Below are 25,947 nucleotides of genomic sequence, written 5' to 3' on the forward strand. Positions count from 1 at the left end.
CTCGCAAGGCCCGGCCCTGCCTCCGCCCCGCCCCTCGCAGGCCCCTCCCCTAGTAGGCTCCGCCCCTGGGTCCGGGACGCGGTGACAGAAGCGCGCGGCGGCGGGGTGTTTGCATACAAAGGCGGCCACGCGCGCGGTCCCCGGCGGTGAGTAGCGCCCTCCGCGCGGTCCTGGGGCGCGCGGCGAGGCCGGGGCGGGCAGGGGTACCGGGGCCGACCTGATGCCCGAGCACCGGGCACTATCCCCGCGGCCCGTTCGGGGGAAGTGGTTCCGGGCTGCGGTGGGCGGGGGGAGGTGGAGAAAACAAGCCCGGGGCCCCGTGGCCTCGCGAGCATCCGTGGGCCTTCCCTTTCGAAACGCCCGCGGGGCTGACCTTGAGTGGCCGTCGGACCCGCGTAGGGTGCAGGGGCGGCCCCCGGGTCCCGGGACGGTGGGACCATCTGGATCTGGGGAACAGCGGTGGGTTCCGTCTGTGCAGCGCCCCTGCCGTTGGCCAGGGACTTGGATGAAAGTGTACCCCGGGGGTTAAGGTTCCTGCTGTGCAGTGTAGGAAACTGAGGCACGGGGAGATTGGCCTGCGTGGCCAAGGTCACACAGCTGCTGGGAGGCCTTGAACCGGGGTTGGAATCTGGGTTCTCAGATTGCAGTGGTCCCGCGATTGCCAGGCCTCTGCGCACCTTTCCTGCAGCCTCATGGGTGCTAGGCTGCCTTAGTTCCATCCGATGCCCTTGCAAGCAGTGTGATTTGGGGGAAAGCCGGGAACATGCAGGATGAGTAGTTGTGTTTTGGAAATAACTTTAAATGTCATAGGGCTGGAGTGCAGGTGACTGGAAGGTAATGCCAGAGAAAGCAGGTGACAGGATCCTGGGACTGGAACAATTAATTGGCAGTATTAATTTGCAGAGTTTTTAGAACCTGGTAGTTTCCTCCAGGATAATAGGAGTGTTTTGGAAAAGATGAGCTTGAAAAACTTTACTTTTTATTGGGTGGTCTGGCAGTGAAATGTACCGTTAACCTTGTGTTCTATAATTTGGGTCTTAGGAACTAAAGTACGCCACTGGAGAAAGTGTCTGGTAATTGAGAAATAAACACATTTTCCCCCCAGAAATGTGGGGGGGATCTCAGGGCTTGGTTTTCGGTTCTGTATTTTGATTAAGACTTTACATTTGCCAACGTTTGTTTGATTATCAAGCATTTTTGCGTGTGAGTGTTTTGGAGGTTTTATTTCCTGCTTGTTGGGCTGTGTGGTGTTGTGCAGCAGGCCCGGGCAGAGCCCTGGACTTGGCTCGGAGCCTGTGGGTCTGAGGCCTGGGCTCTGGTATTAGTTTTGCCTTAACTGGCTGTGGGACCCTGTATGGTACAGTCACTGTCCCAGGTTTCAGTTACCAAAAAAAAAAAAAAAAAAAAAAAAAAAAATCTCATCACTCTAAGAGAGGAGTAGGCTGTAGGGGCTAACTTGCTAGGTCTCAGTGCATGGGGAAGAAGTTGGGGGTTCAGGTGAGGGACAGAAGTATACCTTGGTTCTTCAGGTGCAGAGATGCCCATGGTCCAGCTGAGAAGTTGGGTGGCGGGGAATGGACAGGCTTGGTCTGGCACGGAGCAGGGAGCTTCCCCATACTGGGGTTCGTGGCCACATCCCTCAGCCCACTGACCAAATTTTGTGATTCTTGCAACAACTGAGAATGTTTTGCTGGTGCTAACTGCTGGGGGATTCCCAGAAAAAAAGTGACAAGCTGTTAGACCACCAGAGTCGTGGCTCTGTGTAGCCCGCCGGCTTCTGAGCGTGATGTCCCTCGCATTGCTCGCAGAGCTGATCACAGACCCTGGGATTGAGCCACACCTGTTTGCCAGCTGTTCTGGGACGCGCACTGTGTACCTTGTTTCCAGGAAGTCCCTCTCTCTCCTTGGGGACATGTGCTCTCTCTCTTTGTTGAAGTCTTTTTCTGCATTTATGAGTCTGACCAGGCACGCACCACTGGTGTACAAAAGACACAAACCACAAAGGTCATGGGGTAAAGGGACACCATGGCCCAACAACTTGCACTCCCCGGCCACTGCTTTGGCCAGAGACTTCCTGCCAGTGAACTCTGCGTAATGATAGGCTTTGGGCTCAGATTTTTTTTCCGGCAAATGGAAATGTGTTACCACCTTGTTGGAAAATAAACATATCCTAATATTTCTGTATTCATTTTAACTGATAGTATTCTTTGCCCCTGTCTTTTTTTAGAAAGTGCAGTTAAGTAGTTGCTCTGTGCAAAGCACTGTCAGGCAAGAGCCTTAATTCAAGGTCCAGCCTTTTCCTGGAGCTATTTGTGACTGCAGGATTAGCAGCTGGCTGTTATTTGGGGCATGGCTTTTGAAAAGTACTTTACAGTGTACATGTATTGCCTCAGAACAGTCCTGTGACTTTGGACATTGTGAACATCGTCCCATTTTATAGAATGGAAACTGAAGCACTAAGAGGTTAGCAACCTGGCTTATGGTTGCAGGGTAGTCGTTGCGGGAGCTGGGATCAGAACACCAGCCACCTGCGTTCTCACCCCCGAGCACTCTGGACTGCCCAGCTGGTATTACGTTCCATGATTGCTGGAGTGGAGTGTGTGTGTGTGTGTGTGTGTGTGTGGTATCATACGGGAGAAGTCACAAAAGCAGGGCATTCTTTTTGACCAAGACACAAACTTGGACAGAGGGCTCTTGCCAGTTTGTGAAGAGAGGAAGCAAAGTCCTGTGCTCAGTTAACGAGTTCAATAGTTAACAGCCCGAGGATAGGAACCTGGACCTGGCCACCCCGTCCTGTAGGCATCTCTCTGTCTCCCACTGTCCAGGCCCTTTGTGCTCTTTGGCAGGACCCCGAGAACACTCATCCCATGGGAGTGTAAGATCTGAGCATTTCACAACGCTGGGGGAGCTGAGCGTCACCCATCTGACCTTTCCGACCCAAGCTGGAGCCCTCTTGACCCCTCCTGTCTTAGCAGGGTCGTTGGCGGGGAGACGCTGCCACTGAGCGGGTCCAAGTTTTCTGTTCCTCACCCAGTTCCTATAAATTAATGTCAGAGTAATGCATGCACACGTAAAAAGTGACACTCAGACACCCGTGCTGCGAAAATACACATGATGAGAAGGGACGGTCTCCCATGCCCACGCCTGGTCCCAGGGTGAGCCTGTCGTGGACCTTGTCTGGCGTGGAAACCAGTCCAGAGCTTCCTGTGCCGTATAAGAATATGTGTAAGTGTAATTCTTAACGATAGGTTCAGGTTGTAAGTATATACTGTATATACTTCTGCACTTTTTTTCACTCAATGTACACCTTTCCGTGTTGCTTTGTGGAGCTGCCGCCCCCCTCCATTTCTCTGCTAACAGTCTCCTAACATCCTATCATGTGGTGTGGCTGGTCCGCAGTTTACTCAACCAGAGTCCTGTCGAGATTTACATAGTTTTTAATTTTCTCTGTTGTAATCAGTACCATACTACTGTTTGTACAGGGCTCTTCAAAATAGCAGAATTGCTGGGCTTGGCTAGTATGTGCAAAAAGTGACAGATACTGTCAAACGCCCCCCCCCCCCCCTTATTACCCCAGCGAACCCTGTCTTTCTATACTTTGCCCATTTGTTTTTTCGGTTGGGTTGGTCTGAGGCCGTCTCAAACTGACCTTAACATTCTCAAGGTGGATGGTGTCGGCAAAAACCTCTGGGTTATGAAAGCTGCAGCTGGAGTTTTGAATTTTGGCATTGGTTCCAAGAAACCAGTGTTCCATGACAATTAGTGCCCCCCCGGAGAAGGATCCTGCCAATTGTGGGATGAAATGCTGAACATTTTTGTGATGTAGCAACTAGGTGAGAAGTTATGAGACCTCCAGTACCCACTCCTGACAGAGGGTTGGCAGCGCCACCCTCCTGGAACCTTGCGAGATAGGGGAATTGTGCTTTGGCACCTCTGCTCTGTGCTGGCATTTGGACAAATCAGCTTTGGCGTGGGGCACGTCCCCTGTGTGGGGGCCCAGGCCTGCTTTGTCTGCTCCCTGCCTGTTTGGGCTCCCACTTTGTTACTGACTTCCGCCTGGTTGACAGTGCCCTCTACCCCGGGCACACTGCACACCCCCCGCCTGCCCTCTTTCCAGCAGGATCGCCTGGAGCCGGCTGTCCCCTCCTTCTGGGCCTGACGCTGAGCCGGGATGAGCAGGTGCTCCGGGTTAATCCAACCTGTTCAATTCGGAAAGAACTTTGGTTGGGGTTGGGGCACCCTAGGGCCAGCTGTGTTGGCGGCCTTGTCGCTTTCATCAGGAAGTATTAGTCTGAGTTGCAGGCTTTTAGAAAAAGCACCTCAAGCTTTTCTAGTGAAGTTTCTTATTTCGGACCGGAGTGTCTCCTCGAGAACCCTGGCTGGCCGAGAAAGTCCCTCGTCAAAAGGGTGTTGACGGCTGGTCTCTTTTGTTTAAGAAGCTTCTCCAAGCACTGTGGGCAGGATGGCTGAGCTCAGCGGGTGGGGCCGCTGGCAGCCCAGAAGGGCCAGGAGGGACGTGACCTGCCCAGGGTGTGCTGCCAGGTAGCTGCGGGGATGAGACCAGGGGTCTTGACTCTAGGTCTGTTCTTCACTCCGCCCACCCCCATCACCTGCCTCTAAGTCATACTTCCCTTTGTTGTTATGTAAACCTGATCTATCTTCCTGACTAGTTTATACATATTCACAGCAGTGCTCCGAAAACAGACTTCCTCTTTGCCATTCACATAAATCACAAGAGGAACATGCGTACTCTTTGTAAGCCGATTTCATTTTCATGAAGGGTTTATTAGTCATGATACCATTTTGGGGATTTCATAGAAATTGTTTTCTTCTCCTCCTTCTCCTTTCTTCTTTGCTTTGGATGAGAACCAATGCTTGTTTGTGACCTGTCAGGCGACTGTGACTGGACCAGCCCTAATAGCAGCACATGTTTATGTTTTTACTCAGACTTGATCAGACTCAGATTGGACCAAGGACAAGCAGGAGAAAGAACGAGCTATTTCTGGGCTTAAAGGACCTGTGGGGAGAGGCAGGTTTTTGTCATGTCCTTGGAAGAATCATTCTAGCTAAAAGCCAAAGGACTTGAATACTCCCTGTGACAGGGTACTCACTCTCCCAAAACAAGTTTTTCGGTTTCAGAAAGGTCCTAGCTGGACATCGCTATTCAGTTGTTCAGTAACTGAGCCAGTTGGGGTGAGCCTGGCAGCTTGTGGAGGGCAGGAATCAACCTTAGCAGGTGCCAGGTGCCAAGCCAGGCACAGCTCTGCTTGAAGCCCTGCTTTGAGTGTGGGGTGTGAGAAGGGGCCGCTCACCTGTCTCCAGAGACAATCTTTAGATATTTGAAGCTCTATAGAGCCTCAGTTAATTAATTAGAGATCAAGGTAAAAAGGAGGAGGCGAGAGCTTTTAGCCAGAGTATTTAGACTTGCCTAGTGTATGGCCAGCTTCGCCACTGTTGAGGCCATGCACATGCAGGTTCTCATTTGATTCGGACAGATGGTAAAGAAACAGTGGAGCCAAAAAGTGGTGGGTCATTCCTTTATTAAAGTCTCGCACCGGCCGACTAGCAAACACATAGGGAAAACACTTCCCTCTGGTTCTACAACCAGGAGAATCTTCTCCGGTTCCTTCTAGAATCAAAGGCCTCACCAGTCTTAGCAGAGCTTGCAAAGCCCCTCAGCTCTGGTTCCCCATCTGCACACCTTCTCTCTTCCTGCCAGTATGGTTTCTCCTTCTGCACTCTGCATTCTCTCTGCTCTCTCTGCTCTCTCTGCAAAACATGCCTCTTCCTTCTCTCTTTTCAAAATTTTCTGGCCTGAAAACGTCTTCTCCAGCAAACATTAGCAAAACAATGGCCCTTCCCAAGCAGGAAGGTAATTTGCAATTTCACAGACCACACATACCTGGCACTGCCCAGTCCCCCATACAAACTAGAAGAAGCTAGCAAACCTAAAAATCATATTTTACAAACTTATTTGACCAACACCTAGAATAATCTTTTTCTTCATTAGCCCCAAGAGACTCCTTGCAGCTCTGCGAGGTGCCTGGGGCACTCCCGGGCCCTGAGAGCCGGTGGCAGGGCTCAGCCCTGTCAGTGTGCCTAACCTGAACACTTCAGCCTCACCTGCGTGTGCCACCCGGAGAGGCCAGAGGGGGCGGCTGTCTGCTGCTCTCTGACCTGCTAGCAAGCACAGGCATACCTCTGGAGCTGGTGGACCCTTTGCCAAACCTGATACCAGCTTGGGGAAAGGAAAAGAAAACTATTAAAATGTACCAATGTAAAGCCAGTGGCCGCGGCTACCATCACAGCAGCCTTGCCCACGCAGGTTCGCATTGGATTCGGACACTCGGTAAACAACGGAGCCAAAAACTGATGGGCCATAATCTTTAATCCTAGCTTGCACCCGGTGGGCAAGTAAAAACACACACTGGGCTCCAAAACCCACTCACATTCAGTGCTCACAAAGCTACTGACTTATCCGAGTTTCCTAGAATCAAAGGTTTCTAGCTCACCAGACTTATTCACCTCTGTTCCCCATCTCCTTCCTTCTCTATGCACAAACTCTGCACAAACTGGCTTCTCACTCAACACTCCGCCATTTTGGCTGCTTCTCCTGGCCTCTTCCACGTGGCCTTTCTCTGCTCTCTGCTCTCTAATGCTAATCCCAGGAACTGAGAGCGTAAACTCCCTTTCTGCCCCCATTTTATAGTGTAGCTTCATAACCTTTAATCCAATATACAAAATAGGGAAGTCTCTAATACAAAGTCACTTCTCTGAGGCATGATTGGATTGTACCACCCCACATCAAAAACGGTGGGAAAGGCTTAATCCCAAAACCAAGCCCTAGGCTACAAGGATTCTTCTGCCTGCCCACAGCCAGCCCCCAACACACATTAATATCACCTGGGCAACCGTCATCTTTAACAAAGTGAGCATAATACATTTTATCTGCCCAACAATCGCAGTGGATAATTTTGGCCTGGCCATTGGAGAAGTAAGTATATTTTCATAGAATGTGTGTTCTGCCCTCCTGCACGACGTAACTCAGGGCCTGTGTGCGACCACATGTGCAGGCTGGACTGGGAAGTCACCCACAGTTGAATGCTGCTTCGCCTCTTCCCTGCTTCAGAGGGGACCCTGAGCAAGTTACATAAGCTGAAGCTCAGTTTCCTTCCTGCGAATGGGAAAAATTTGATCCCTTGCATCATTGTGATGTACGGTGAACAGTTTTGACTCATGATTATTATGCTCTGACCAGTATACCAACCTCATGGGCATGTGGAAATGGACCGCGGACTTAAACATTTGTATCACACTGGTTCTTCACTGCTGAAATGATCTTTGTCTGGTGTTGCTGGTACACTCAGTGGATTTTTAGAAGTCTCTCTGTGCTCACTTAACCATAGTCACCGTCAGGCAGGGACCTGACAAACAGATCAGTGTCTGCTGGTTCTGTGCCCAGAGGTGTGATCCTGGGGCTGGTAACAGGGACCCAAAGCAGGCCTCCTGGTGAGCAGACCTTGAGTTGGTTTTCCAACCCAGAAGCTCCCTGGATGTGTCATAAACCTAGATTCCACAGGTGTCCCTTAAGCACCTGTGTGAGGGTGGAGGTGACACACAGAATATGCATTTTCTCCGAGCACAAGCAGGGGATTAATGCAAAGCTCTCTCCAGGAACTGATGAGTCATAACTGAGGCTCTATAGAGCGCAGACAAACAAAGGAGGGCTTTTTGACCTTAGTCCTCTGGGAATGGTTTTTGAATTTATCTTCTAAGAGGCTCTGGCTGATGAGGGTGTGAATACTCCCCCAGAGCCACCCCTGAGCCAGACTTCCCCAGGCACTTGCTCAGCAAGGGAGGGGATGATGGCAATAAATCTCCCTAGCCCCTGGCTTGGCTTTCCCGGCAAAGACGATCAAAGTCTTCCTTTCCCCTAACCAGGGGTCCCCAAACTTTTTACACAGGGGGCCAGTTTACTGTCCCTCAGACCGTTGGAGGGCCGGCCTATAAAGAAAACTATGAACAAATCCCTATGCACACTGCACATATCTTATTTTAAAGTAAAAAAAAAAAAACAAACAGAACGGGAACAAATACAATATTTTAAATAAAGAACAAGTAAATTTAAATCAACAAACTGACCAGTATTTCAATGGGAACTATGTTCCTCTCACTGACCACCAATGAAAGAGGTGCCCCTTCTGGAAGTGCGGCGGGGGCCGGATAAATGGTCTCAGGGGGACGCATGTGGCCCGCGGGCCGTAGTTTGGGGACCCCTGCCCTAAACGCTGGTGCTGGTGGTGGCAGCTGGTGGCAGCTGGGGATCTGGGGAGGCTGTGTTCTTACCTGGCTCGTTCTTACCCTTTATCCCTTTATGTTCCATGACCTGTTGTTGGCAAAGGTGCTGTATGGGCCGTAATTTAAACTGTTTGTGGTGAATTTTGTTTGGAGCATCATCCTTACAAGTTTTAATGGAGAGAGCATTTCCTGTTTTCCTAAGTTCTTCTAATTTTTAAATTCCAGCACTTTTCCCTGATATCCAGACTTGCCTCACTAGTATACTAGTATACTTGGTACCTGCACATCCTTTTACTCCCTTCCCCTGTGCCCCCTCCCCCCCCCCAAAAAAAAAAAAAAGAAAACAGAAACAGCTGTCCCCTCTCCCCCTCCCGGTTCTTGTTTGGGTCGAAGACTTGACTTCTTGATGTTATGCCCAGGTCATAGAGTCCTACCTTAGAGCCCCACCACATTCTTGAACTCCCTGTGTACCCTCTGCCAGGTGGTGGTTTAGACTGAACAGAAGCTCGGTCTCCCAGACTGCTTCCCACCACTGCTCTGCAACGGCCCCCCGCATGCTCTCCTCACAACCTGTGACTGCTGATCCAGCCCTGGGTGCCCTGCAGACACGTGCTGAATGTTGCTTGTCATCGAGAACTTTGGAGGCTGCTAAAAAAGAAAAATGTGGGCATCTGATAAAATATCTTTGTTTTAGCATACTTGATCTTACTATGACTTTATAGTGGTTTTACTTCTGGAGAGTTCTGTTCACATTGGCATGAGTGGGAAAGAGCAGACTGATCTTAAAGGAAAGCGCACTTAGAATTTTCCAACTAGTAAAGTCAGAAGGTTTCCAGTTGTAATCTTAAGATGTCTTTTCATGATGTCTGGTTTTAGAAACACATTTTTGGTGGCCAGCTGCCACCATCTGTTTTGCTCCAGCTGCATGAGGGGTTTTCTTTACCGGGCCTTGCCCATCGATACCAGTTTTATCCAATGAGGTAAGGGGCAGCACTGTGCACAGGAGAACAGGGTGGGCTGGGGCGGCCCCCTGGGCTCCTGTCCCCACCCTGTCCCCTCCTGGTCGCGCTACTCTGAGCCAGCGCCACACAAACTTGACTCTGCGGTTCCTCGTCACAAATGGGGTGATGACGCCGGTCCTGACTACTGCTCAGGTGCTTCGATTTCATGTGCGGAGCTCACCTGTCCGAGGGAGCTCTGCGTATTATGAGGTGTTCTACATGTCTCAGGGAGTCCCCAGGGCTTGTGACAGGCTAAGGGTTTGGAGAAAGACAGGAGGGGCGCTGGGTCTGATGGCTTTGCACGCTGCTTTCTCTCCAAAGCTAGCAGAATCCTTTCATGGTTTTCAACGTCGACTTAGGTCTTTATGTGATCAGCTTTCTGTCGGTGTCGCCTGCAGTCATTACCCTGGGAGTTGTCGGTTGTGTTTAGGAGGCATGCTTGTCTGCGCTGGGTCTGCAGGCCCCCTGAGAGCCTCAGGAAAACCAGCTTCAGGCACAGACAACAACTGAACATCGTCCAGGCAACAGGAGCTGTTTTCTCCGGGAGCCTGGAGGTCTCTCTCGTTCAGGGCGTACTTTCAGGGATGAATCCAATGTCAGCCTCTGCCTAAACTCGGGTGCAGCTGGGAAAGTGGCTTTCAGAGTTCCACTCCACTCGCCTCTAGCACGTTTCCTTATTTCTCTCTCTGCACCGGCTCATTGCTCATTAAAGCTGAGAGAACTGTATTCACCTTGTGGCGTGTCCATGTCCTACAGAAGAGGGGCCCTCCACTACACAGGTCCACGTCCCCCGGCCCGCACGGCTCCTGTCCTGGTCCGCCACAGTGTCGCCAGAAGTGCGCACACTTCACCGAGCCCTGGGCAGTCCTTGACATTTGCTTTCATCCTGCATCTTCTTTTTCCGTTGTACTAACTGAAACGTGATCTAAACCAGCGATTTTCAACCGGTGTGCCGCGAGAAATGTTAAGACATGTGTAAGGCCAGGAGCCGCCATCGTGGCCATTCACATGCAAGTTCCCATTGGATTCGGGCAGACGATAAAGAAATGGCGGAGTCAGAGGATGGGGGGCCATCCTATTTATTGGTGTCTCACCAAGACAGGCAAACCACAAAAGAAGACAAGGGAAAAGCAGAAAACCAGCTTTTCCCATGAAGGGCAAGGGATCAGGGAAGCCCCTGCAATCGTGATAGCAGGAACTGAGTGAGCCAGCTCCTGGTCTGTCCCACTTTATAGTGTAGAAAACCAAAATCCCTTAATCCAATATACAAACAAGGAAGTCTGATACAAAGTCACTTATCCAAGGCATAATTGGATTCCTCATGAGAGTGCACCACCCAGATCATACAATCAGTCAAGGATGTGGGGAAAAGCTTAGTCCCAAAACCAAACCCTAGGCTACAACGACCTGGCCTGCTTATAGCCTGTCCCCCACACCCATTATAAGTCACAAGCGAGCAAACATATATATCATATTTACAAACTTATTTGACCAACATTCCACCCCTTTTGCTCGCTTTACAATCTAAACCACAGGCATCTTCCATGATGGTCACTGTGCAAGGAGTGGGATACATTGCATAAACAGAAATAGTACCAACTACAGCAATAGGATTAACAGATCAAAAACTATGGGCGAAATGAGAGAGCTGTCAGTGGCACCAAGAGAGGCAAATCCTTTCCCTCTGGCAGAATACAGGCCAGAGTTTTGTCTGCAGACAGCACTGTAGCTGGCACCAGAGGCCACCCTGAGCGGGTATACCAAACCTTATTGGCCAGTACACCAGCATCTGCTGGTTCTATGTGTAGTAAAATAGGAGAACTCATTATTGGCCATAAAGAAATTACAAAGGTGCCCTTCAAAATGCTGTCCCCTTGAGCGCTCAAGGGATAATACACTTCTACCTTAGGTGGCCAGGTGCTGGTTGCCCAAGGAGTTAACTGGAGGTCCACCTCTAGCCCCTTTCCCCATGGTGCCAACAAGGCCACCCATCTCAGATGGGGGGCCTGTACAGGCCAGGGCCAAGTCCATTGAAGCCGTTGTCCTTTAAGAAGGGCTGTTGGAGCAAGTAAGAGCACGTTGCCCTGCTGTCCGAAACCTGGCTTGAGTAAAATGTCCTTGGTGCGTATCTGCAACTGAATGGGGGCAGCTGTCCGATGCAGGAGGGCCTCTACTGGAGCTGGCCTCCCCCGTCGAGGTCGCTCATTCAAAATCTGGAGTACTGTCTATAAGCGGCGTGTCCATCCAGTAAGAGAGCCGGTGCCCCCCTCCTGTCGCAGTCCCTGCTTTAAGAGTCCATTATACCGCTCAATGATACCAGAGGCCTGGGGGTGGTAGGGAACATGGTACTTCCAGTCCACCCCCAGCTTTTGAGCCCATTGCCTCACCATTGAACCAGTGAAGTGGGTACCATTGTCACTTTCAAGGACCAGCGGTCGCCCATATGCAGCACTCAGGCGGTCCAGAGCCTGTATGATTGCCCTCTGGTCAGGGTTACGAGCAGGGTAAGCAGCAAGCAGCCCGGTGGCAGTATCTACACAAGTGACTGCATACTGGTACCCTTCTGACTTTGGTAAGGGTCCAATAATGTCTATCTGCCATCGTGTCAGTGGAACATGACCCCTCTGAATCTGTCCAGGCGACACCAGTGGTCTCCGAGGGTGTTCCTTGGAACATACTGCACATTGCTCACAGGCTGCAAGTACCTCTGCATAGGACACAGGCAAGTTCCCAGCCTTAACCGTAGCCCACATAGTTTTCTGTCCTGCATGGAGCAGGCACCGGTGGAGCCACTGTGCCACATCACCTGCAGGTGCAGTCTCCAACCATTGCACCCTTGCCAACGTATCTGCCTCATCATTCCCAGGATGGGCTAGAGGGTCATGCCCTGTGACATGATATACTGTCACCTGCTTCTGGTGTCCTATTTCCCGTAAGTCCTGCCACATAGCCTGAACCCATAGTGCACGGTACGTTACCATCCACTGGTTAATGTGCCAAGTAGCAATCCAAAGGGTAAGTCCACGATAGACGGCCCAGTTGTCAGTACAGATTACCAGAGGTGAAGGTTCATTATGGGCAACTAGCCAAACAGCTCTTAATTCTGCCCATTGGCTGCTTTGGCCTATACCTGTGTCCATCCAAATAGTCTCAGTGGCTGGATGGAAGGCTATAGCTGTCCATTTGGCAGGTTGGCCCCTGCTGGAACCATCAGTATACCAGGCATCCTTGGGGATGGGCACCCACCCCTCCTGGTAGGGACTGACTTCAGGTTCTGCCTCCTGAGCCCCAGTTGCACCTGGCTCTAAGGTCGCATAGGTGACTGGACCCAAGACTTCCTGCAGTTCTGCCCTCAATGGGCTGGTGCTAAGAGCACAGCGTTGCTGCAGGTAGGCACCCCACTTGGCCAGGGTGGACATTTGGGCCATACCACTGCGTGGTTTAGTTGCCCAATCTCTCACCCATCCAGCAATAGGGTATGTTGTCTTGACTGTAACTGGTGTTGTGGTTGTAATACTCTCAGTTGCCAGGAGGGCAGCATACACAGCTGCCAGCTGCTTCTCTACTAATGAGTAACGAACTTCAGCACCTTTCCACAATTGGGACCAAAACCCAATAGGTTGCCGTAGGCGCTCTGTCCGCAGCCACAAGCCCCATCCAAACCCCTCTGAGGTTACATGAACATCCAGCTCACAGGGCCTGGCAGGATCAAACACATTCAAGGCCTGTGCCACCTTAACAGCTCTCTTAGCAGCTTCAAATGAACCTTGCGCCTGCTCAGTCCAATCCCAGCCAACCCCCTTTCGAATAAGGTTGTACAAGGGGCGTAGTAACTGAGCCAAATGCGGTATAAATGCTCGCCAATACCCCAACAAACCTAAGAATTCCTGTAACTGTTTTACCGTAGTGGGCACGGGGTATGCTTGAATCTTATCTATAACTGCGTCAGGGATAACTTTTGTCTTACCCGACCAGACAACTCCCAAGAATTTAACAAATAACCCAGGTCCTTGTAATTTGTTCTCGTTAACTGCCCAGCCACATGCTTTCAAATGGGATAGCAGGGTAGGGACTGCTTGCTCTAATTCTGAAAGAGAATCACTAGTTAGCATAATATCATCAATATAATGATACATGCGGACTACCTCTGGCTGTTTCCATTTAGCCAGGTCAGCAGCTACCAGCCCATGGCACAAGGTGGGGTTATGCAAATAGCCCTGGGGTAACACTGTAAAGGTCCATTGTCTCCCTTCCCAACTGAAGGCAAATTGGTCTTGACTCTCTGCAGGTATATCAATAGAGAAAAAAGCATTGGCCAAGTCTGCCACAAAGTGGTATGTCCCCAACTCATGGCTTAGCCGATCCATCATGTTAGCTATTGAGGGAACAACAGCGTGCAAAGGGGGAACAACTTTATTAAGTTCCCTGTAATCTACTGTCATTCTCCAGGTTCCATCTGCTTTGCGCACAGGCCATACTGGGGAGTTGTAAGGACTGTGTGCTGGCCGGATGATCCCCACCTTTTCTAGTTCGAGGATTGTCCCTGTGACTTCTTCATAACCACCTGGCAGGCGGTACTGCTTGGTGTTAGTCACACGCCGAGTGACGGGTAATTGCAAAGGGGAATGTGATGTGTGTCCCCGTAATACTGCCTTCACAACCCTGATCCGCAGCATGAACTCCCCAGCTGTAGTTTCCAACCACAGTCCTTGCAAGACATCTACCTCCAAAATATATTCAGGAATAGGAGATACATACACCTTATATGGCTTAGGAGGCAGTCTCCCTATCCCCAATGGAATAGTTATTGGCTTCACTTGAACAGTTTGGCCCTCATAACCGTCAATGGCCACTGGGGTCCCAGCAAACCGCTCTGGGTTTCCATAGAGAAGGGAACATTCTGCACCTGTATCCACCAAGGCCAACACCCATTGTATTCAATACATTGGAAGGGGACCAATGGATAGCCAGTTCCACGTGTGGCCTCTGGTCCCCGCCCATCCCCGTTAGACGGGTTCCTTGGCCCTTTTCCTATTCAAACTGGTACAATGGGTCTTGGCAGTTCTCCTCTCCCTCGGCCGTCTCTATCATATAATCTTGTAACCAAGCTGTACGCGCACCAAACGTTTTATTGGTAGCTGCTGGGGCCTTTCGTCTCAGTGGCTGGAACTTCTGTTCCGGTTTAAGCTGCCGCCAAAGCTCCAAAAGAATTTTATTAGACTGGCCATCCAATTTCCCCTTATCTGCTCCAGCCGCAATCAAGTCTACCCACATCTGCGTTCGGGTAACCTTTACAGGCCCCTTTCCCTTGTTAGTTGAGGGGGAAACATAGGCAGCAGCCCTCACTGCTTTATGATACCGAGTGGCCTCCAGCTCTCCCAAATCTGTTACCATCTGTGTAACTGCATTGATGGGCTGCCCCACATAGGGGCCCAAGATAGCCACAAGTGACCCAAAAAGGGCTGATGGGGCGCTAGCAAGGACAAATTTTCTCATTTTTGCCGTAAACACTTCCTCGTCTGGCCCACAAGACCCAGGGTTGAAAACAGCATTCTTCATACCTAGTTCCCGAAGGACCTTTACTAACTCACTGTACATTGCCCCCAGCAATTCTCCAGCATTCTGCCAGACCATACGAATGGTGGCCATCACCCATTCTAATAGGGTATGGTCTCCTGGGTTGCCATGGCAGTTCTGAAGACGCTGCCTCAAGGAAGTGTGTGGTAATGGCGGCCAATTTCTCCATCTCTGTTCCGGAGAGCATGATGCCATCCACCCCTATATCCCATAATCGTAGTAACCAGGTTACCAGGGATTCAGTAGGTTTCTGCCTAAATTGTGCCCCCAACTCCATCAGCTTTGCCTGGGTATAGGGCCGGACCACAGAGTGTTCCATTACCTGGGCAGGAGGCTGTGGCTGCCCCTGAGGGACTCTTTGTTGCTGGGTTTTTACCTTCTTGGCGACAACTGGTCCGGGCTCTCAGTGTGCATATGGCAGCTTCAGCCTGAGCCTTCTCATCCTCAGAAGAGGAGTTGCAAGCGCCTGCTCCCGCTGACTCAAAGCCAATCCACCGGCACGGATGCTGCTGCTCCTTTGGTGACCATTTAGGCTCCTGTGGCTGCTGGCTTTTGGCCAGAAGCTGAGACTCGAGCTCTTGAATCCGCAGTTGTTTCTCCAACAACTGCCGGTGAAAACGTTCAGCTTCCAGGGTAAACTGCAACTCGCGAACCCGTAATTCCTTCTCCAGTGCTCGCTCCAATTCCAGCCTTTTCTGCCGTTCTATTTGCAATTCATACTGAAACTCTTGACCTCGGGCAGCTTCTCGCACAGAACTCTTGGTTTCCTCTTGAGTAAAAAACATGTAGCCCATGGCCCCTAAAAGGACAGCCATGGGGAGCCAGAGCAGCAACCAGTACTCTATCCCACCCATCAAGGGTGGTGGCCCCATACCAATCTTTGAATCCTGCCGACTACGCCAGTTGTAAGGCCAGGAGCCACCATCGTGGCCATTCACATGCAAGTTCCCATTGGATTCAGGCAGACGATAAAGAAATGGCGGAGTCAGAGGATGGGGGGCCATCCTATTTATTGGTGTCTCACCAAGACAGGCAAACCACAAAAGAAGACAAGGGAAAAGCAGAAAACCAGCTTTTCCCATGAAGGGCAAGGGATCAGGGAAGCCCCTACAATCGTGATAGCAGGAACTGAGTGAGCCAGCTCCTGGTCTGTCCCACTTTATAGTGTAGAAAACCAAAATCCCTTAATCCAATATACAAACAAGGAAGTCTCTGATACAAAGTCATTTATCCAAGGCATAATTGGATTCCTCATGAGAGTGCACCACCCAGATCATACAATCAGTCAAGGATGTGGGGAAAAGCTTAGTCCCAAAACCAAACCCTAGGCTACAACGACCTGGCCTGCTTATAGCCTGTCCCCCACACCCAATATAAGTCACAAGCGAGCAAACATATATATCATATTTACAAACTTATTTGACCAACAACATGCGATACCAGACTATTTAGTCATGGGCACTGACCCCTTTTCCCTTAGATTGTGAAATAAAAAAAGTAACAACAGCCAACACAACAATAACCATCCGGTGTGAATGTCCTGTCTTGAAGCTTAAATATACAAGTCATATAGTAGGGATGCATCTTATTGACCAGGTGGTATAATAAAGTTTCATATGACTGGTTAATTCATGAAACTAGAAATCCTTATACACTCCTGATGTAAATCAATCAAAATTATACCTATTTTTCTGGTCAGATTGACAAAAAAAAATAAATATATATATATATTTATTTATATATGTTTATATATATTTTTATTTATACATATTTATATATACATATATGGTTTATATATTTTATTTATATATATATTTTTTCTTTTTTTTTGGTGTGCTGCAGAGTTTGAGTGGTTAGTTTATATGTGTCCTGAGATAAAGAAGGCTGAAAATGGCTGTTTTAAACCAAGAAAGCACTTTCACTTTTGGAAGACAGTGACCAGATAGATTTAATTCAGTCATTCCCAGAGGTACCTAGCTTAACAGCCAAAAATAAAAGGTTAGACTCCTTTCAATTGTTGAAGGATTGAGTCAAAGAGTGTGGAAATAGTTGAAGAAAAATGTGACATGTGTGACCGCAGACATTTCCTGGGTCCCTGCCTCCTCCAATCCTGAGGAGAGCCGACCAGCTTGGTGAGCGAGGTCTCTGCAGCCACCTGACAGGTGACAGCCCATTTATCAAGCCACTGCCTGGGACTGGAGGGATGGGTGGTAGGCGAGGTCACAGGCTGGGCTGTGGGCTGAGGAGGGCATTGGACAGCAGGCGAGGAAGGGGATATGAGTGATGGAGGGACTGCCAAGCTCTTGCATTGTCTGGTCTTAAGGCCACATAAGTCTCAAAGAGAAGACCGTAGAACAAAAGGTGGAGGTGAGAAAGATTTAACAAAGCTGGTGATTCTGAGGGGTGCGTTTATCGAGAGGGGTCTGCGTTCATTATTGACCTTGGCTAAGGTGGGGTTTCTCACCCCCAGTCCTGGCCTGCAGCCTTCCCAGAGAAGGGGATGGCAGGTCACATGAGGGTGTCACACTGATTCACGTCCCAGGAGCAAACGCACAGTGTTAAAATGGAGAAGCTGCTCTTTCCTAGATAATGTGCCCTGCCCGCATAGCAGTATAGCTGAGAGAACTGGAAAGGGAATTGACATCACTTTTGGCTACTTGTGTAATCAGTGAGTGGGACCCATGGATTCCCGAACTGACTGTTAGGGGGCTCGGCCTAAAATAACTCAAATTCCCATATTTAGTTTTAATAATTGACTCTTTTCAAGTTGAACATGCGATTTCTTATTAAAGTGGTAAATGAAAGCCAGGTAGAGATACGTCTTTGGATTTTTTTATGTTCCTGGTGTGCTGTTTATTTGGGTCTAATGTAGCTACTGTAGTGGTTTTTTTTCTTCTTTTTCCAAGTGAGAGGAGGGGAGAGAGAGAGAGAGACAGACTCCTACATGAGCCGCAAATGGAATCCACCTGACAACCCCTGTCTGGGGCCAGTGCTCTGCCCATCTAGGGCCATGATCACAATTGAGCTATTTTTAGTGCCTGAGGTGGAGGATCAGTGGAGTCATCCTCAGTGCCTGGGGCCAATGCGCTCAAACCAATTGAGCCATGGCTGTGGGTTGGGGGTGGGGGTGAGGTGGGGTGGGGTGGGGTGGGGTGGGGGAAGTAAGGGGAGGGGGAGGGGTGGGGAAGCAGATGGTTGCTTCTCCTGTGTGCCCTGACTGGGCCAAAACTCTACTACTTGAGCCAACCAGCCAAGGCCAGTACTGTAGTAGTTTTAAATTTAGGGAAAACTTATTTGGAAAAGTGGTATTCCAGTGGGAGGTGATAGCCTCAGACAGTTATTACCATTCCAGAAGCTCAAGCTAGAAAACGCCACCTTAAGAAAATTTATTTACTTGTGTCTTTACCTCCGTGTTCCTCTGGAAGTCCACAGCACAGCTTAGGGAACCCCGGTTTGGCCAGTGGGTGTCAGGAGCTCTGGCTCCGCCCTTCTTGAAAGCTTTAGAAGCAGGGTTGGGGAACCCCGTTTCAATAGCTAAAGGAAGCCCTGTCAGGCAAGGCAGCTGTTTCTTGCCACATTCTGAGATGAAAACCAACCAATTTAAAGTGATTTCGGTGTGGGGCAAAGGATACCTCAGAGCTGCTCACCTGGAAACTGTTTTGTTCCTTACAGGTTGTACTTATGTTTGCTCTTGAGGCCTTTTAGATACTTGATTTTTCAGAACAAATGCTGCCCTGGTGGCTGGTCAGGGGTCTTAGTGAGAACAATGGCAGCCATGGGAATAACGGTGTAGTCTAGGGAGGTGAGTCTACTGGGTCCGCTCGCCTGCCTTCTTATCTTCAGGTGAATCAAATTAGCTTCTTTCTGGACACTTTTACTTCAAAGGGAGCAGGAGCCTTGGCACTTGGCACTTGTCCCTGTGCTCTTGAAATACTTGTGCAGCAGTCATTTAGAGGAGACCCTGGCAGAGGGGCTGATAATGAAGAGCGGGGTGCCCCAGTGGGCCACACCCCTCAGCCCATCGGCAGAGCCGATGTGTGTCCCCCCCTCCCCCCTGTGCCTCCTGGGCCCAGCAGTCTTCCAAAGATTTGTTTAACCAAAGAATATTCATCTCCCTGAGATGAGTTCTGGTTAGTACAGTATTCTTCCTCACCCCCTTAAATGGTTTTTATTTTTAATTGTGGTACAATATATATAACATAAAATTTAATATCCTAACCATTTTTAGGTGTCCAGTTCAGTAGCTTCATATTAAGTACCTCACATGGACACATTCCCTGCCACCACACAGCTGCGGAACCGTTCTTATCTGTTCAAGGAAAGAAGCCTTGAGTGCATTGCACACTAACACCCCTGCCCCTCCCCACGGCCCTGGTCACCCCCGTTCCACTTTCTGTTTCTGTGAGTTTGTCTGCTCCAGCTTCCTCATCTAAGTGAGATCACACAGCATTTGTTCTTTTGTGACTGGCTCATGTCACTTAGTGTAATGTCCTCAAGATCCTTCCATATTGTAGCATGTGCCAGAATTTCCTTCCTGAGGTCGAATAATATTCCACTGTGTGTATATATACCACATTGTATCCATTCCTTCCTTAGGTTGAATAATAGTTCACTGTGTGTATATATACCACATTATATCGATTCCTTCCTTAGGTTGAATAATATTCCACTGTGTGTATATACCACATTGTATCCATTCTTTCATCAGCAGACCCTTGGGTTCTGTCCACCTTGTGGCTAGGGGACTAATGCTGCTATGTGAACATGGGTGTGCAGATACTGCTTTGAGACCTGGCTGTCAATTCTTTTGGATAGATATCCAGAAGTGGAATTGCTAGATCTTATGGTAGCTCTGTTTTTAACTTTTTTTTAATAATTTTATTTTTTTAATGGGGCGACATCAATAAATCAGGATACATATATTCAAAGATAACAAGTCCAGGTTATCTTGTCTTTCAATTATGTTGCATACCCATCACCCAAAGTCAGATTGTCCTCTGTCATCTTCTATCTAGTTTTCTTTGTGCCCCTCCTCCCCCTTTCCCTCTCCCTCTCCCCCCTCCCCCCGTAACCACCACACTCTTACCAATGTCTCTTAGTTTCACTTTTATGTCCCACCTACGTATGGAATAATGCAGTTCCTGTTTTTTTTCTGATTTACTTATTTCACTTCGTATAATGTTATCAAGATCCCACCATTTTGCTGTAAATGATCCGATGTCATCATTTCTTATGGCTGAGTAGTATTCCATAGTGTATATGTGCCACATCTTCTTTATCCAGTCATCTATTGACGGGCTTTTTGGTTGTTTCCATGTCCTGGCCACTGTGAACAATGCTGCAATGAACATGGGGCTGCATGTGTCTTTACGTATCAATGTTTCTGAGTTTTTGGGGTATATACCCAGTAGAGGGATTGCTGGGTCATAAGGTAGTTCTATTTTCAGTTTTTTGAGGAACCACCATACTTTCTTCCATAATGGTTGTACTACTTTACATTCCCACCAACAGTGGATGAGGGTTCCTTTTTCTCCACAGCCTCTCCAACATTTGCTATTACCTGTCTTGTTGATAATAGCTAATCTAACAGGTGTGAGGTGGTATCTCATTGCAGTTTTGATTTGCATTTCTCTAATAACTAACAAAGATGAGCATCTTTTCATATATCTGTTGGCCATTTGTACTTCTTCCTGGGAGAAGTGTCTGTTCATGTCCTCTTCCCATTTTTTAATTGGATTGTTTGTTTGTTGTTGAGTTTTAAGAGTTCTTTGTATATTTTGGATATTAGGCCCTTATCTGAGCTGTTGTTTGAAAATATCATTTCCCATTTAGTTGGCTTTCTGTTTATTTTGTTACCAGTTTCTCTTGCTGAGCAAAAACTTCTTAGTCTGATGTAGTCCCATTCATTAATTTTTGCCTTCACTTCTCTTGCCTTTGGAGTCAAATTCATAAAATGCTCTTTAAAACCCAGGTCCATGAGTTTAGTACCTATGTTTTCTTCTATGTACTTTATTGTTTCAGGTCTATGTTTAGATCTTTGATCCATTTTGAGTTAATCTTAGTACAGGGGGAGAGACTATAGTCCAGTTTCATTCTTTTGCATGTGGCTGTTCAGTTTTCCCAGCACCATTTATTGAAGAGGCTTCTTTTCTCCATTGTGTGTTCTTGGCCCCTTTATCAAAAATTATTTGACTATATATATGTGGTTTTATTTCTGGACTTTCTATTCTGTTCCATTGGTCTGAGTGTCTATTTTTCTGCCAGTACCATGCTGTTTTGATTGTCGTGGCCCTATAATATAGTTTAAAGTCAGGTATTGTAATGCCCCCAGCTTCATTCTTTTTATTTCGGATAGCTTTGGCTATTCGGGGTTTTTTATAGTTCCATATAAATCTGATGATTTTTTGCTCTATTTCTTTAAAAAATGTCATTGGAATTTTGATGGGAATTGCTTTAAATTTGTATATTGCTTTGGGTAATATGGCCATCTTGATTATATTTATTCTTCCTAACCAAGAACAAGGAATATTCTTCCAGCTCATTATATCTTTTTCTATTTCTCTTAACAATGGTTTATAGTTTTCATTATATAAGTCCTGTACATTCTTTGTTATGTTTATTCCTAAGTATTTTATTTTATTTTTTGCAATTGTGAAGGGGATTATTCTTTTGAGTTCCTTCTCAGTTGTTTTATTGTTGGCATATAGAAAGGCTATTGACTTCTGTATGTTAATTTTGTATCCTGCGACCTTACTGTATTGGATTATTGTTTCTAGTAGTCTTTTTGTGGATTCTTTGGGGTTTTCGATGTATAGGATCATATCATCTGCAAAAAGTGATACCTTTACTTCTTCTTTTCCGATATGGATGCCTTTTATTTCTTTGTCTTGTCTGATTGCTGTGGCTAGAACCTCTAGTACCACATTAAATAAGAGTGGAGAGAGTGGACAACCCTGTCTTGTTCCTGATTTAAGGGGAAAAGCCTTCAGTTTAGTGCCATTTAATATGATGTTAGCTGATGGTTTATCATATATGGCCTTTATCATGTTGAGATATTTTCCTTCTATACCCATTTTGTTGAGAGTCTTAAACATAAAATTGTGTTGTATTTTATCGAAAGCCTTTTATGCATCTATTGATAAGATCATGTGGTTTTTGTTCTTTGTTTTGTTGATATGGTGTATTACGTTAACCGTTTTACGTATGTTGAACCATCCTTGAGATTCTGGGATGAATCCCACTTGATCATGATGTATTATTTTTTTAATATGTTGTTGTATTCGATTTGCTAGTATTTTGTTTAGTATTTTAGCATCTGTATTCATTAGAGATATTGGTCTGTAGTTTTCTTTTTTTGTGCCATCCTTGCCTGGTTTTGGTATGAGGGTTATGTTGGCCTCATAAAATGTGTTTGGAAGTATTGCTTCTTCTTCAATTTTTTGGAAGACTTTCAGTAGAATAAGAACCAAGTCTTCTTTGAATGTTTGATAAAATTTGCTGGTATAGCCGTCAGGGCCTGGACTTTTATTTTTGGGGAGGTTTTTAATGGTTTTTTCTATTTCTTCTCTACTAATAGGTCTGTTTAGGCTTTCTGCTTCTTGTTGACTCAGTCTAGGAAGGTTGTATTGTTCTAGGAATTTATCCATTTCTTCTAGATTGTTGAATTTAGTGGCATAAAGTTTTTCATAGTATTCTACAATAATTCTTTGTATATCTACGGTGTCCGTGGTGATTTCTCCTCCTTCATTTTGGATTTTGTTTATATGAGTTCTTTCTCTTTTTTCCTTGGTAAGTCTTGCCAAGAGTTTGTCAATTTTGTTGATCTTTTCAAAGAACCAGCTCTTTGTTCTATTAATTTTTTCTATAGTTTTACTGTTCTCTATTTCATTTATTTCTGCTCTGATTTTTATTATCTCCTTTCTTCGGCTGGTTTTGGGTTGTCTTTGTTCTTCTTTTTCTAGTTCCTTAAGGTGGGAAGTTAAGTGGTTCACTTGGGCTCTCTCTTGTTTGTTCATATAGGCCTGAAGTGATATGAACTTCCCTCTTATCACTGCTTTTGCTGCATCCCATAGATTCTGATATGTTGTATTGTCATTTTCATTTGTCTGTATATATCTTTTGATCTGTGCACTTATTTCTTCTTTGACCCATTCATTTTTTAAAAGTATGTTGTTTAGTTTCCACATTTTTGTGGGATATTTTTCCTTTTTTTTGCAGTTGAATTCTAGTTTCAAGGCTTTATGATCAGAAAATATGCTTGGTACAACTTCGATTTTTCTGAATTTTCTGATGTTGTTTTTGTGGCCCAACATATGGTCAATTCTTGAGAATGATCCATGTACACTGGAGAAAAAAGTATACTCTGTCACTTTGGGATGAAATGTCCTGTAGATGTCTATCATATCCCGGTGCTCTAGTGTTTTGTTTAAAGCCACTATATCTTTGTTGATTCTCTGTTTGGATGACCGATCTAGAGCCGTCAGCGGTGTATTGAGGTCTCCAAGTATGACTGTATTTTTGTCAGTTTTTGTTTTAAGGTCAATAAGTAGCTGTCTTATATATTTTGGTGCTCCTTGGTTTGGTGCATATATATTAAGAATTGTTATGTCTTCTTGATTTAGTGTCCCCTTAACCTTTATGAAATGGCCATTTTTGTCTCTGAGTACTTTTGTTGTCTTGTAGTCAGCATTATCAGATATGAGTATTGCTATGCCTGCTTTTTTTTGGATGTTATTTGCTTGGAGTATTATTTTCCAGCCTTTCACTTTGAATTTGTTTTTATCCTTGTTACTTAGATGAGTTTCCTGTAGGCAGCATACAATTGGATTTTCTTTTTTAATCCATTCTGCTACTCTGTGTCTTTTTATTGGTGAGTTTAATCCATTTACATTGAGTGTAATTATTGACACTTGTGAGTTCCCTATTGCCATTTTATAGATTGCTTTCTGTAAGTTTTGTGTCTTGTTTGATCCTTCTCTTTTGTTTTTCTATCTTTTGTTTTTATTTGGTTGTATTCCATACATCTTTCCTCTGTTGCTATCTTTTTTTATCCATGTGCTTCTGTGGTGGTTTTTTCAATGGTGGTTACCTTTAAGTAATGAAAAGGGTTCCTACCCTGTTCATTGTAGCGCACTATTTTGTGAGTACTTTTGCACTCCATCGTCCTTTGCTACTGTTAATCTCCATCCTCTCCTCCCCTTTCTTTTTGTTGTTGTCACAGTTTAAATTTGGTTTTATTGTGTTCTTTTTGGAGCTTTTACTTGTGGCTTTATTTTTTTTTGTTCTTTGTATCTGATTGGAGAACCCCCTTCAGTAATTCCTGGAGTGAGGGTTTTCTTTTTTTTTTTTTAATAAATTTTTATTAATGGTAATGGGATGACATTAATAAATCAGAGTACATATATTCAAAGAAAACATGTCTAGGTTATTTTGTCATCAAATTATGTTTCAAACCCCTCGCCCAAAGTCAGGTTGTCCTCTGTCACCCTCTATCTAGTTCTCTGTGCCCCTCCCCCTCCCCCTAACTCTCTCCCTCCCTCCCTCCCATGTCCTCCCTCCCCCCCCACCCATGGTAACCACCACACTCTTGTCCATGTCTCTTAGTCTCATTTTTATGTTCCACCAATGTATGGAATCATGTAATTCTTGTTTTTTTCTGATTTACTTATTTCACTCCTTATAATATTATCAAGATCCCACCATTTTGCTGTAAATGATCTGATGTCATCATTTCTTATGGCTGAGTAGTATTCCATAGTGTATATGTGCCACATCTTCTTAATCCAGTCTTCTATTGAAGGGCTTTTTGGCTGTTTCCATGTCTTGGCCACTGTGAACAGTGCTGCAATGAACATGGGGCTACATGTGTCTTCACGTATCAATGTTTCTGAGTTTTTGGGGTATATACCCAGTAGAGGGATTGCTGGGTCATAAGGTAGTTCTATTTGCAGTTTTTTGAGGAACCACCATACTTTCCTCCATAATGGTTGTACTACTTTACAGTCCCACCAACAGTGAATGAGGGTTCCTTTTTCTCCACAGCCTCTCCAACATTTGCTATTACCCGTCTTGTTGATAATAGCTAATCTAACAGGAGTGAGGTGGTAATCTCATTGTAGTTTTGATTTGCATTTCTCTAATAACTAATGAAGCTGAGCATCTTTTCATATATCTGTTGGCCATTTGTATCTCTTCCTGGGAGAAGTGTCTGTTCATGTGAGTGAGGGTTTTCTGATGATAAATTCCCTCATCTTTTCTGTATCTGTGAATGTTTTTATTTCTCCTTCATATTTGAAGGATAGCTTTGATGGGTATAGTATTAGTGGCTGAAAGTTCCTCTCTTTCAGGACTTTAAATATTGGGGTCACTCTCTTCTAGCTTGTACAGTTTCTGCTGAGAAATCTGATGATAATCTAAGGGGCCTTCCTTTATATGTTGTATTCTTCTTTTCTCTGGCTGCCTTGAGAATTTTTTCTTTGCCGTTGGTTTGTGCCAATTTCATTATGATGTGCCTTGGAGTAGGTTTGTTGGGGTTAAGAAAACTCGGAGTTCTGTTTGCTTCTTGAATTTGAGGCTTTAGTTCTTTCCACAGACTTGGGAAGTTCTCATCTATTATTTGTTTGAGTATGTTCTCCATTCCATTTTCTCTCTCTTCTCCCTCTGATATACCTATTATTCTTATGTTATTCTTTCTGATGGAGTCAGATAATTCTTGTAGGGCTATCTCATTTTTTTAAATTTTTGAGTCTCTTTCTTCTTCTCTCTTTTGTGCCTCAAGTTGCTTGTCTTCTATTTCACTAATCCTCTCTTCTATCTGGCCTGTTCTATTAGCTAAGCTTGTTACCTCGTTTTTCAGCTCGTGAATTGAGTTTTTCATCTCTGTTTGATTTGTTTTTATAGTTTCAATTTCCTTGGAAATGTATTCTTTGTGTTCATTGAGTTGTTTTCTGAGCTCCCTAAATTGCCTTTCTGTGTTTTCTTGTATATCTCTGAGTATTTTTAGGATTTCTATCTTGAATTCTCTGTCATTTAGCTCCAAGGTTTCCAATATATTAAATTTTTTCTCCATAGA

General features: G+C 46.3%; 1 protein-coding gene across 4 annotated transcripts in view; it reads left to right on the forward strand.

The window, feature by feature from the left end:
• The window catches only part of LPIN1 (lipin 1), a 126,347-nt gene that overhangs the window by 45,413 nt on the left and 54,987 nt on the right, over positions 1-25,947 (forward strand). Inside the window, exon 1 of one of the 4 annotated variants that reach the window (XM_066234026.1) lies at positions 66-146. The exons of 2 other annotated variants lie outside the window; for them this stretch is intronic. The gene's annotated coding sequence lies outside the window, so the exon portion shown is untranslated. Of the gene's footprint in view, positions 1-65; positions 147-319; positions 460-25,947 lie in introns of those variants that run through there. One more of the 4 variants, XM_066234027.1, reaches the window with a different exon arrangement.

The sequence above is a fragment of the Saccopteryx bilineata genome, chromosome 6 (assembly GCF_036850765.1).
Source record: "Saccopteryx bilineata isolate mSacBil1 chromosome 6, mSacBil1_pri_phased_curated, whole genome shotgun sequence".
Taxonomy (NCBI): Eukaryota; Metazoa; Chordata; class Mammalia; order Chiroptera; family Emballonuridae; genus Saccopteryx; species Saccopteryx bilineata.